The sequence below is a fragment of the Uloborus diversus genome, chromosome 8, assembly GCF_026930045.1.
Source record: "Uloborus diversus isolate 005 chromosome 8, Udiv.v.3.1, whole genome shotgun sequence".
Classification (NCBI taxonomy): Eukaryota; Metazoa; Arthropoda; class Arachnida; order Araneae; family Uloboridae; genus Uloborus; species Uloborus diversus.
The window spans coordinates 123,945,170-123,959,832 of record NC_072738.1 but is presented as its reverse complement, the minus strand read 5'-3'; the positions used below and the strand labels follow the sequence as shown (position 1 = coordinate 123,959,832).

At 32.2% G+C, this 14,663-nt stretch overlaps 1 long non-coding RNA gene across 1 annotated transcript; it reads right to left on the bottom strand.

Annotated features, from left to right (window-relative positions):
• Nucleotides 1-4,581: 4,581 nt before the first annotated feature.
• LOC129227500 (uncharacterized) lies at nucleotides 4,582-12,511 on the bottom strand. The gene is made up of 3 exons (XR_008580842.1): nucleotides 12,450-12,511; nucleotides 8,479-8,531; nucleotides 4,582-4,688 (listed from the first exon to the last, which is right to left on the bottom strand). It is a non-coding gene; the product is annotated as an uncharacterized LOC129227500 (long non-coding RNA).
• Nucleotides 12,512-14,663: the final 2,152 nt, after the last annotated feature.

The window sequence follows — 14,663 nt, the reverse complement described above, 5'->3', positions numbered from 1 at the left end:
CCTCTCGTTTCCAACATAGCTCCCTCATCCATCCGAACGCAGCAAACACAACTTTATCATCGAACAACGATCACGTTTCTTGTGCAGACGATAAACGAAACGCACATTGTAAAACGGTGCGCATGCGCATAGTTCGTTACTTACCGGCCAACTTGCTCTTCTTCTTACTTGCAACAGCTGTTTCGGAATTTTAAGGCTTAGATACATTTGTATCTTTTTCTCAGATAACATAACTTATATTGGGAAAAAATAAACAAATACTTTCAAGAGTTGTTCTAGAATATTTTAGATACACTTTAATCAAGAAACAGCTTTTCCACATATGCATTAGATAACCAATATTCCATCTTGAGACAAATATTTTAACATTTTCCTGCTGTCACGTGGTTTTACAAAATACGTTCACAGTTGGGTGATTCTCCAAAATCCTAACAATATTATGTTTAGGAGCGAACACAAGGATTATTTGACATAGAATTTTTTTTTTCTTTTCATAGTTAGAAATAACTTTTCTGATGTTATTCCATTCTTATTAAAACTCATTTATTTCTTCTACAAAACTTTCTGAACCAGGAAGTCGCTGCTTTGGCGTGTCCCCCTTCGCATTCGTTTCTAAAATATACTTAATTTTAAAAAATTACATCAACCTTCCATAAAATTTAATTTGTATTAGGGTTGGTCGGGGAAAGTGGATCACTGGGGTAAGTGGGTCACCCCCCTAAAACTGAAATGTGGATCAAGTTTTCAAACTTTTTTGCACAGATCATGTTAAATTTCATCACAGTGATTGGTTTTGCACATATTTGGGATTCGTGGAAATGTCTTCTAGATCATAGCACTTAGTCATAAAAAAAAAAGTTTAAAAAAATTTTTTTTGCGAGTGCAAGCAACATTTTTCAAAAAAGTGTTTCCAGGTTAGTTTTTATTGAGCAATCACGATTGCTTATTGTTCTCACTTGACCGTCCTTGGCGTTGTGGTTCCTTTTTCAGCTTGGGGCAGGGGCCTCTGCAGCACCACTGCCCACCGTCCTCTGCAGGCGCGGCCAGGGGTGCCCATCCCCCCCAAAAAAATTTTTCGCTTTCGAATTGCGTTAAACATAACTGTTTTTAGAGTGTTAATTTCCAGTCAAACTCACGGGAAAGGGGGGGGGTTGAAATGTTGTTGGATTGTTGACCCGCCCTGCCTTCCGTAATTTTAAAACGTGGACCTTGAGTAAACAAGTTTTTGCTACCCCTGAATTTTGCTACACCAGATCCTAGGGCTCGCCCCTAGAAAATTTTCAAAATTAAAGTCCTAAAAACGTTATCTATGGTTGGGGGGCAAGCAGTTTTCTGAAATTGAAGTTCTAAAATCGCAATTGTAGCCGACCTTTGTGACGTTAAGAAAAAGAGTTTTCGGATACTCTCCCGGAATTTTCTCGATATTGAAGCCCTAAAAACCAAATTTAAGATGTCTTTTTAATAATGTTGGCGAGAGTGGGGAGGAAGGAGAGGGGTGCTCCACTTAAATTTCCAAACTTGTAGCAGTTTTGATATATCTTGATAATGTTAGTGGACGGTGAATTTCGGTGCCATTCCCCCTGCAATTTTTTGAAATTGATATTCCAAGAACGCAATTCTAGGCTTGTCTTTGATTGTGTTAAGGGAAGAAGGGGGAATTAAGGACTCTCTCCTATAAATTTTTCAGAATTGCATTACTAGAAACACAGTTTTAGATGACTCTTGATGATAGAGAGGGTGTAATTCTGGCGTTTCAGTGGGGGCGCTCTCCTGGAAGTTTTCCAAAATTGAAGTCGCATAGCCAAAAAAGATGGATCTCACATACCATGACAAATATTTTTGGGAAATCCTCAAAAATGGGTTCAGCTATTCTGCACACATCGAAAATCATAACTCGAGAATTTTAACGAATCAAATATCCTTCTATATATATCAGATATGGAAGAAAGTAAATATGATTTACGAAAAATAATTTAGACACCTTAAGAACAGACTGTTCCACTTCCATCAGCGAAAACCAATATCACTGAAAGTTTTAATAAAAATCATCTAATGATAAATTGAAACAATCAGTTTAAAAATGGTAGAGAAGATGGGAGTAAAGTGAAATAAGAGAAAAATTCTTCATAAGCTTAAGCTAGTTAATGAAGAAAATATATTAATTGTCGATTGGAGGGACTTCAAAACTAGTTCTTAACGATTGTCAAGGTGCAAATGAATTAATGAAAGACTAGAGCATTCTGGTCAGAATTATTACAAACAATAAAACATTTTTGACCTCCCTCTCTCTCATCACCTTCACACGTATTCATAATGCAGAATTGTGCTACTTCCAGAAAATTTATGAGATATTGAAAAGAAATCAAATCTTCTGATCCAGCTTTGAAAAGGACACCAACTCCATGCCGTCTGTGATGCTCCTTTCATTGAAAAAGAAACACGGTCATTAAATTTTGGGAAGAGTACCAGGGCCGTCGCTATTTCAAAAAACTGGGGGACGCTTTTGGCAGCCCCTTAATTTTTTTTCAAATGAATGTTCGAATGTGCAGAGAGAGAGAGAGAAGATTTGGCTCCTGGTTTAGCAGGGATAGTCATATTACTAGACTAGTAATATAAATAATCGTAAGGATAATATTCAATCCCCAGATAGCATTTTTTGCTTGCAGCAAACTTGCAACAAATTTGCTTTGCAATTCTGCAAACTTGCATCAAATTGGATGAGACAAGTCTGCAAGTCAGATGCAAACGAGATGCAAGCTTATGCAAGCCTTGCTTTCCCCACGAAGTGAACTTGCAGCAAGTTTGTCCTGCAAGTCTTATCAAGTTTGCTGCAAGTTCGTTGCAAACCAGTAGGAAAGTCATTTTTGTGGTATCAAACTTGCTGCAAGTTCAAAGCAAGTGAAGCTTTGCTGTGACAAGTTTGCTTCAAACTGAGCTTTGTCATATCAAATTTGCTACCAGTTCATATCAAATTTGCATAGCATTCTTTTGCTTGCAGCAAACTTGCTTTGCAATTCTGCAAACTTGCATCAAAATGGATGCGACAAGTCTGCAAGTCTGATGCAAGCCTTGTAGTCCCCACGAACTGAACTTGCAGCAAGTTTGTCCTGTAAGTCATATCAAATTGTTGCAGGTTCATTGCAAATTTGCTTAGGTGCATCAAATTCTGCAAACTAATAGAAAAGTTTGTTGTACCAAATTTTCCACAAATTAGTGAATAAGTAGCCATTTTTTTAACAAAAAGTATTGTGAACCCACTGCAAACTAGAACATACTTTTATTGCATTCATTGCAGAAATATTTGTAATCGAACAATCTTTATTGTATTAAAAATTTGAATTTATAATACTACACTCCTTTGAAAAAAATCAGGTCTCAAAATTAGTAGTGTTTCTAGCAAACAATTATTTTAGTTTTAGCAATAACTGTAGAAAAATATTTTACACCTATAAAAATATAATTAAATTAAACAACGAATATTTATGTTATGCATCCAAGAGAAGTTTTTAATAGTTTGCAATAAGTTTACAGTACCTTTGATCTGATTCATGAAAATTTGATACAACAAAACTTTTATGTTTTCAGAAAATTTGCAGAAATTATAACGCAAAGCTAAACTATTGCTAATTTTATAAAAAGTTTTTCTCTAAACAAATTCTCACTTGTTTTTTAACAAAGGATTAAAACCTTTTCAAAATTTTATATCCCAATTTACACAATGTAATACAGTAAAACCTGTGAAGTTGACCACCTGTCTAAGTTGAACGCTTTTTTCAGGCACGGAATTGGCCCTTATCATATAAATCTACCTTTGTAAGTTGACAACTAAAGTAATGCACCGCAGGTGGTCAACTTATACAGGTTTCACTGTACTAGCTTTATTTACCAATTAAAATTTTAATAGGGCATTTCATTTTTCTTTAACAAAAATTCTCATGTATTCATCGAATGCTGTAAATACAATGTTAATTATATACAGGTGAATGTAAATTTAAACCCAATTTGCAAGTAAATTTGAAGACTTTTTTTTAACTTTATTATTTACTATGTAGGATCTGATTCAGGGGTAAAAAGTTTGCTAATCTGTGATCATACATTCATCTAATTTTATGAAGAACAGTTCATTATCAAGCAGATGAACACAAAACAAATCCCAAATTCAACGTAACATTATATTATTATTAAATAAATTAATTTGTTTGTTTTTGGATATTGAATTGGCATTTAGTTCACGGTCTCATAGCGACCTTCTAACAAATTTGAGCACAGGAAGTTAGGTATAGGTCAAATTGTACAAGTTGCACCGAATAACATTGAATTGATACAGTAGACTTCTCCAGAAATGTTAATTTTTGATATTATTTTAATAAAATATACTTGTTAAAATGTACAATTCAAACTAAATTATATGGAGAATAAATTACTAGTAAATTATTTTTTGGACGTTTTTTTTTTCTATGATATACAAATATGGCACAAGCATCAATTAAATAAACTTTTACTCTAGGGAGACTTTTCAGTTTTGTAGTAACTCTATTCTCAGCAAACACAAAATAAATTTAAAAAGACAGTTATAATAAATCAATACAGACTGTTTATTAACAATAATTACAAACAAATTGTCCAACAGTATTTACAGAATATTATAATACATCGATTCTTCACACTTTTCTTCATGTCTTTGTGTCCTAAAATAAAAAAAAAAGCATTGTAGAAAAATTGTAAGTTTTACTTTCATTAAAGAATTCTGCTAACAGTAGTATTAAAGACAGGCATAAACTATAGTTCCCCAGTTATGAACCCTACTCGCATTAAAGGGGCTACTTGAAAACCACCAATTGCTAATGTTAACTTAAAGAGAAATATATTTTTAATGCTATATTTGCATTTATTTTCAAATCTTTTTTCAATGGAGAGCTTTTGTTACCACACAATTTCTGTTTTTTACTTCTATTAAAAATGAAGAAGAATCTTTGCTGGTAAGTTTTATTACTTTTGGAGACGTTTTCACTTTTGAAACATGTTTTAAAAGAAAAATTAGCCTTGTATTTTCAAAACTATTTAATGCAAAAATAATCGATAGCACTGAAATGCAAACTAGACCCGTTAAAACATTATGGTCCTGTGGCATTAACATAAGCGATCATTTTTACAAGATCAGGAACTGATTTACAGATCCCCAAACTCTGGGCGCAAAGCAGATTAAGCCTTCAATAGAATGAACAAGCCTCAGCTATTATGAATAGTTTAAAATCCCAGTACCAAAATATAATTTTTCAGATGATAGCAAATATAAACAGTGCGAAGCTTCTTTTAAAAGTACATCATATGAAGCAGTGAGAAGCGAAGGGATGTAAGTGGACATATGCAAGTTTTGAATAAAATGACTTTAAAGATAACGTCCTAAGTGGACTAACATTGATTTCTTTTAAAGTCATGCTGTACAGCAGCACCTTCCAGGGTTAGGATTGCCAACCTTGGAGAAACAATTTGACAAGCATCTGTAGCAGGGTTGGCAAGATTTTAGACACAACAGCAAAAGCCACGGTTTTTACCGTCCTTTCCAAAACTACATTTTTTGAGAAACTATTTTGTGAGAAAATATCAAAAACAGAACAAAATGCATCAAAGTTATGTTTTATATTGAATATTCATTCAATGGTGAACATTCAAGTAGAAAAATATATGTAACTGAATGATACAGCTAATTCTAATCTAGTTACATAGAAGTTGAATTCATCATTAAACATTCCAAATTGTACACTTTTTTTTGTTTCATAATAGTAACCAAACTTTTTGGCATTTATGCACGTGTGTAAAAGAAAGTGTTCAAAATATAGTTCAATAATTGACTGAAATGCAATAAATAGTTACAGAATGTATATTATATTAAAATACAAATTTAAAAAAAAATGCACAAGTTTTAAAATTTTAGTGAATGTATTTAATCAATTTAATATTCTTTAATCTATCGTAAAAAAAATGTTAAAATATCATGTAAAACTTGAACGCAAAAACCATTAAAAAAATATTCTTTTTTTTCCACCAAAAAATTACATTTAATAACTTTTTTCTGAGTTATAAATGGAACTGAAACTAGTTGTCTTGGTAGTGCAGTGAATTTCTTTTCATAACTCTACCAACTGTTACTAAGAAAGTTTTTGCATAATAGAGTTATGGGCAATTTGTTTAAGTAAAATATTTATTAATGAACCTTTCAGAGAAAATACAAATACTCATTAATTAAAACTTATTATTATTTATGCATGATTAATATTGCAGTAAATATGAGTTGATTTGATTACACTTTTAGCTTTAGCATACTTTGACAGATTAGTGTATTTTTGGACGGTAAAAACCGCCTGTTCTGTCCGAAACCAGTTTTAGACAGTCCAAAACTCAACCCTGATCTGTGGTGAATTTGAGGAGCAGCTCGGTATTTTGCATAAAATTCAACAAAAAACTAACTTTAAATCTCAAAAACACTTATCTAAAATTATTTTTGAGCTACAATAATCATTTTAAACACTAGCATAAAAATAATTATTTTTTACTTAATAAGGCAGTTTTAAGCGCTATGTCATGCCTCATGCTTTTGAACCCTCGACTGTGAAATGCGGAGCAAAATAACTTTTTTTGCAGAGCTATGGAGTTATGCAATCTCACTGTCTCATATGGAAGTTCAAAATTTAATTCAGCTAAAGTATGAAAATAATAATAAAAATTAAGTTCAACATTGATGGAATTGCTGGTGAGCATGATGAAAATTATGTATGAAAGAACCTAACCAAGCACCAAGTACCTAACAAAACACCTAAGAGAATAACTAAAAGTAGGTACAGTAAAACCTGTGAAGTTGACCACCCTTGTAAGTTTACCACCTGTCTTAAGTTGACCGCTTTTTTCACGCACAGAATTAGCCCTTATCATATAAATCAAACTCTGTAAGTTGACCATTAAAGTAGTGCACCGCAGGTGGTCAACTTACACAGGTTTCACTGTATCTGCAAACTTAAAAAATCTTTACTAATAATAAAGCTGAAAGTTCCTCTGCCTGCCAGGATCTCTGTGACGGGCATAGCGCCTAGACCGTTCGGCCGATTTTCATGAAATTTGGCAAAGTTAGTTTGTAGCATGGGGATGTGCACCTCGAAGCGATTTTTCGAAAATTCGATGTGGTTCTTTTTCTATTCCAATTTCTAGAACAAAATTTTCGTAAGATAAACGAGTAAATTACGAAATTATCATAACATGGAACCGTAACATGGGCACAAGCCCATTGGTGAGATACGAAATTATCATAACGTAAAACCGTAACATGGGTACAACTGGCGAGAAAATTCACCATATATTATTTGTAAATATACAGGCGAACCAAAAGATCTTAATTTTTCTATTACGGGCAAAGCTGTGCAGGTACCACTAGTACTGAATATTTCACGTTTGTTGAAAATCTTTGATTGAAAGAAGACATACTTAGTTTTAAGTAAAATTTAGAAATGATAGTTTAATAGCATAATATAGCCTTCACATTCCCCATAAATAATAAAAAAAATTAATTTGGTGAGTTTTCCTCAAAGCAAAAATCCTGACTTGTCAACACCTACTTGTAGCATTCCCCCACACAAATTGTAGGATTTATTACTTCCAAACAAGCTTAGGTTTGTAAACATGACAGAAATACAATACCGGTTTAAACTAAAAAACTCCAATCGTTCAAATTTGCTTGCGAACAAAAGCTTACTGAAATAACATACAAATTAAAACCTTGCAATAGCTGTCATAAATCCTGCTGAAATTTTAAATGGGTAATTGGTTGGTCTAAACTTGATAGGAAGTAAAATGAAATGACAAGTTTAAAATCTGATTTTCAATGCATACTCAAAAATTTTTGTGTTTTCCCCCCTTTTCTTTAAAAATTCAAGCTGGCATATATATTTGACATAGCCGAAATGCATTAATATAGCTTACATTGTAAATGGGATGTATATATAAGATTTTCAAAAAGAGCTAACCTCATATACAAGTGCATGATATTCTTTTTTAATGTTATTTGCAATTATTTACTATCTAGTCAGTCCAATTAACATAAAAGTATTTATAATTAATGCACTTATTTAAAAAAAACAATCATTTTTACCTCTAAGTGTTTTTTGCCAAACATTAATTACATTTAAGTATTATCTATGCACACCTATTTGACCCCTAAAAGTAAATTGAAAATGAATATTTACCTTGAAAGCAAATAAGAGGGGAAGTAATTATTCTGCTGCTGAATACTTTATATAAAGCCATTCAATAAAACTTGGGAAATATGATTGGTTGCGGTTACTAAGATATGGTAAACATTTTTGACTAGAGGTGCAAGTTTACACTGTGAAAGACTGTTACTAGTCAAAAACCTGACAACCCAGCTTTAAAAAATCCTATGTATGAAGTTTATTAATAAAAATAAAAATGTTGTACTCAAAAACTCACATTATTTCTTGATGCCAGCTGCCATATATCCTTATACACCCTTTGACAAGCAGCTATAAAAAAAAAACATAAGAATAAACAACAGGACATGCTATATTTGCTAATACATTTAACCAGAGCTCAAAGTAAAGTCAACAAACAAGAATACTATTTTGAAATTGTCGACTAAAATTATTTTATGGAAATATAACTAGTTTTAAAATTGGAGACAAATATTATTAATGGAACTAATATTTTGAATAATAAAAACAAGTTATTGCTAGAAGCTAAACTAAGTTACAGTTAAGCTATATATTCAATTTAATTTGAATTCCGAAATAAAGCCATATTAAACATATGAAATCATCTGGCAATCCACAGGCAAAAAAGAAATTATTCAAGCAAACTTTGTTTCGATAAAGGTAAAAAATCCTACAATAATTATCAGAATAATCATTCTGCACAGGTATATTTCAAGCCTCGTGTTAAACACAAAAGTTATGTTTTTCCCCTTTTTTTTGGTATAGAGATCTCAAAGAAATGTTTTTAAATTTTAAACCATTTCTTTAAAACAGCTTCTCAAAATAGTTAACAATAATCAGTGCAAATGTAAATCATGCTGTGCAACAAACATGTCTAGAAAGATGGCATGAAATTTAGAGCTCATAGAACATTTTCAGTGTCGAAAAGTAGGATATTTTCGAAAAAAGGAGGAAAAAGTAGAATTAATACTTGATTACAAAAGCAAGAACAAAATCAAAACAATTAAAAACTGAACACATAAGTATGTCATTATATGTGCATTGCATCTTACTGAAGTTTTGCCACGAGAAAACTACATAGATTTATAAAAATCAGAATGCCACGAAGGGAGGTATTAGTCAAAATCCCATATTCAGCAAATTTTAGCTGATGATTCGACAAACCTGGAGATATAATTACAAGTTTTTAAATACCCAAATATTCCTCTTCATTAGCTGTAGGGAAAAGGACACATTGAACAATTTTTTACATTTTTTTTTTTCAAAAAAAATATTATCAATTTCGCAGCACCAAAATATCTCCAAGATTTAATAGGTAGCCTTTTCTTTGTGTCATGGACTTTTTTTTAAAAATGTCTTTAATTGCTTATATGTGCCTTTTTGGGGAGAACATAATCAGGCCTGGGACACATATGAACATGATTAAAAAATGCAGGACATGCATTACATTTTAAACAATATAACGATTTGCAATAATGAAGTTTGACTAAACAATTTAAAATATATTTTCCCAAGTAAAAGAAAACGATGAAATTACATAAAACAGCTGCTCAAATGAAGAAGTTTCGACCAGAGAAACATATATCTCATTGTTCCAAATGTTTTCCAAGAGATTGAGTACTGGGACTGCTATTATTTGAGATTTTTTCAAGATTAATGTTATGTAAAACATGCCATGTTCACAAGTCTCCCCCCCTCCAAGTGTGAATAACCATATTTCACCAGTCAGTAAAATTTGAAGTTCCTATCATAAAACTGAGAGGGTCCCTGATAACAATAATGGCTGTGTTTTACTTCATGCAAAATTTATACTGAATGATATATACACCAATATTTTGAAAATTGGGATTGAAGACAGGAGTCTGGTAAAAAAAACACATTCATTTGAAATGCTTATAATCAATATTTCACAAAAGATCATACATTTAATTTGATGTAAAATACTTCTTCAATGAGAAGAACAAATAGTATATTCGTAGTAATTCTGTCTAAAAGCTTTTACTAAAAAAAAGGTACGATTGATCCAGGGTGCAGGGCAGCCATGAGCTAAGGCAATCCACTTACCGGTTTTATCACCAGGCCCCCGTCCCCCCATTTAGCTTGTTAAATTTGTCTACTGCGATTCCAAGCCCTTTAAAGAACGGGTGGCTAATTTCCGACAAAGCTGACACAGCCTTTTGTCGGCACTGCCAGGGTGGTAAAATCGATAAATTTACCAGGTATTCAGGAAAAGACTAAAGAGGAATACAATTAACAACAAATTAACAAAATTATGAATTTTATTTAATATATAGATTGAAGCAAAACTAACGCTTTAGTGATACACTAAGTATTCAGTACACTGCCTATTCAGCAGACAAACCGAATATTCAAAATACAAAAGAGTCTTAAAAGTTCTGCTCTATTTGAGGTGCTTAATGTTTTTAGTTACATTTTTAGTTAGAATGAAATGATTTTCATTAACATCTGAAAATTGAAATATTTCGCTACGTTGTAATCCAAGGAGGCATGAGCCCCAACTACATCTGATTTTCGAGACTCCACGGTACCTTAAATAAGTTTAGCAAGAGTAGAAGTTAAAGTAGAATTTTAACAAATTTAAATATACAATAATAGGTCAGGGCTACAAAATTCTTAAAAATTTTAACATGCCCTGCTGGGAACGTTTGTAAAAAAAAAAAAAAAAAAAAAAAACATGTCGGAATAAAAAATTTTAAATACCCAGTTTTTTTTTTTTTTTTTTTTCAATTTTATAATACTAAAAATATTTGAATTTGTCGTATAGCATAAATTAGACAAAAAATTACACCTGATTCAAGAACTGTTTCAATATAAAACATAAAATAAAAGTTAAAATAAATAGTAGGGGAATGTGGGGCAAAGCGAAATGGTTAAGATGACTGAGCTTTTTCAAAATGAACAAATAGGAAATTTGTCATGAAAATTACAATATATAAAGAAATAACATTACACATAAAATAAAACTTGTGTTAAAACATTTTTTATTATTGGCAGTAAAATTTAGCCTTCGAGAAAAAGTAGAAGTTTATCCCGTTTTTTTTTTCATGGGACAAAGCGAAGAATGAAATATTTTCTATTTGATTGTGAGAAATTTTTTCGAACAAAATAATGATCAAATAAATAATTAACTAAATGAAAAGATAAGGAAACAATAAACTAATAAATAAATTAATTCATTAATTGATACAAAGAAAATAAATGAGTGAAAAAAAGAGAGAATGCATAAGAAAATAAGTGAAAGAGTGAATTATTAAATTTAGGAAAAATTAGCTAATTGATGAATACGTAAGTGATTTGGTAAATGACTGAATAAGTAAACGAAATGAATTATTTCACTTTGCTATGCATGCACTTGACTAATTGTGAAAAATATTAAAAATACAAATGAGCAGAATATTAAATAAATACTGCACAGAATATTTGGAGTGGAGTTCCCAATTAATATTTCAAACGTTAATTACAAGAACGTTATGATTTAATAACACCAAAAATAATTTTCGACTTACAACAAAACATTACAATTTGAGTATCAATTTTGGAAAATTGCTTGTATTATCATATGCTTTGGTTTTCAGAGGTATTTTTTTCTTGACAGGAATAGACTATGTAGTATATCACCATAGTACAAAAAAATTCAAACTGTCACTTTGTAATATTATCACATTCCACTTAATTTTAATGTAAGAGAACATTCTCAGATGGTCAGATGTTAAGTTATCAGTTATGCAAATTGCAGATAAACAAAGTTTCCCATTAACTATACTTATTGATTTGATTTTGTTTTAGGAATGATTTTCATTTTATTTGCATGAAGTAATCAACTATTAATTTAAAGAAAGGATTCAATGCCAACACAACGTAAAAAAAAAAAAAAAAAAAGGACTAAGGTATATTTGAGATAGAGTTTGAATGTTTATTTTGACCTTTTAAGACATTGACAATCGATCGAATTAAAACATACGGTTTGATAAAATCTGTCAAATAAAAATTGTTACCAACTGTATTTAAGCCATTCTGTATGCATATATTCAAAATTATTCATAAACATCAAGTTTAAAAAGCTTAACATTGAGCTTGAAACATGTGCTACGCTACAAAGAAATGCTTTGACGCGAATCGTAATAGTAAAAAAATATAAACACCAATGCATTCTTCTGAATCACAATTTAAAGAAAATTGCATTTGAATAAATATTAAACTGATAAATACCTTTTCTCTGCTGTTTCAACGTGCAGCTTACTTCGTCAATCCATCATGGCTCCCTGCTTCGCTTGCTGCTCCGTGTTTGGCGCCGAACCGTAGACTACATATTAACGCGCATGCGCTGGGTGTCCGGATTGAAACAAGTGTCCATGAAACAAGCGTTTGCAAGAGTAGCTTATGGTGGTGCCGCCCAACTTGCTGAAAGTCTGCCGAAAACCAGTCACGTCAAGTTTGACACAACAAGATAATATCAAGAAAAAGTCAAACTTGCCGCAAGTGAGCATGCTATCTGGGTCCGAATTAGGGGGTGTTGGAGGGCTAACTTCTTGCATTATTTCGCAATTTGAAGACATAAAAACGCAGTTTGAAACTATATTTTAAGTTTGGGAGGAAGGGGAGAGGAGTTCCAGGATAGCCTGTCCAGGGGCTCTCCCTCGGGAATTTTTAAGACTTTTATTTGAAAAACACAGCTTTAGACGATCTATGGTAATGTTAAGGGAGGCAGAGACTCGGGGTCATCATTCTATAATTTTTCAAAATGCAAACTTTAAGCACATATTCCCAATTGTGAATTATTTCTGATTGTGACACGAAAAGGGGGGGGGGGGGTCCGGGGGCTCTCCCCCGGGAAAATTTTGAAAATTGTAGATTGAAAAATGCAGCTTTAGACGATCTATGGTGATATTAAGGGGAGAGGAGAGATGCGCCCCCCCCCCCATCGAAATTTTGAAGTCTTAAAAACGCGATTGTAGACTTTTTTGTTAAAATTTAGTGCACCGTTTCTTGAAATCAGAGCTTCGAAAACGTAATGTAAGCCAACCTTTGATGAAAGGAGGAGAGTTTTGAAGGGGCTCGAGACCAGAAATGTTTTGTAATTGAAGCAGTAAAAGCGAGAGAGAGAGAGGCATTCTCTCGAAAAACATTTCGATCCGTAGAAACCGCAGTTTTAGAAGATTTTTGTTAATGTTAACTAGTCGACCCGTGCGGAACTCCGCACTGTGCTTCAAATCGTTTCATAAGGCATTTCGCTCTTTAAGAATTTCAAAGGAAGAACATTATGAAGAAGAACCGAAAAAAAAGTAAGCGCTGAAGAGAAGGCATGTAATTTAAAGACATCAGTAACAAAACCTCGTTAAATACAACGTTGTGATAATTTGATCATAGCTCCCCTTTTAATCGTACATATTTTCAATGCAAACATAAATGTCATTAAAAGTGTGGCTGAGTGGTGACTCGTGAAAAAGCAATAATTGTGCATGTGAAAAAACAGGTTGTGGCAAATACAGTCCTGCACATCTCAGCATCTGACGGGAAAAAAAGAAACATTAAAGAGATATTTATTGGCACGTATTCGAATTGGCGCCATTCTAACTAACAGCCCGACACCCCAACAAACCTAGCAATTGCGCCTTCCTTTTCGAAAGTTATTGATTGAAGGAATGCGTAGTAAAAAACAGCAAAAAAACTTTTTGCCAAAAAAAATAATAATAATAAGATCATGCATCTGTGTTTTGTCATTAACCAGCATGATACGATTTAAAATTATTCGCAAAGCATGGAATTTGATTAAAGAATGACGAAGATCTCACGTAGCGATTGAAACAAACATTCTAGAGAAATAATAAATTTGATTGAAAATAAGTGTTTTTATCTTTGAATATTGAACTATTTCACATAGAAGGTTGCTTTAACCGTTACGGCTTAAATGCCTTCACATGTTTCTCTTTTAATCGAACACTTAAAATTCAAAACCAAAACCAGTTGAACTGAGTCCGTTCTTAAGTGTAATTTTTCGAACGTAGACAAAATGTTTTTTTTTTTTTTTTCAGCAGACATCAGAGGAGTAGAAAATAATTTCTTGCTAATGAAGTTGATAATACTTTTAATGCTTTATATCGTATTCGCGCGAATAAAAAATTAAAGGTTTACTGAGTGAAACTCGTAGTTTTAATCGGGCGTAGTATTTTTTCATTTGTACAAAAAGTCGAACACTGCTATTAGAAACATCTACATTTCAGCATACAATAAAAATGTTTTTCTGCACAAAAAGGATTTCTTTAGGTAAATCTAATACTTTTTTATGCTTACATTATGTTGAGTGGTCTGGATGTAGTCAAAGAACACAGTTCGATTAACAATCAACATATCCGAATGATAACTGTAGCCTGCATAAAGGAGTCGAAACACCAAGTAGCATTCCCACTGCATTTATTTTATTAG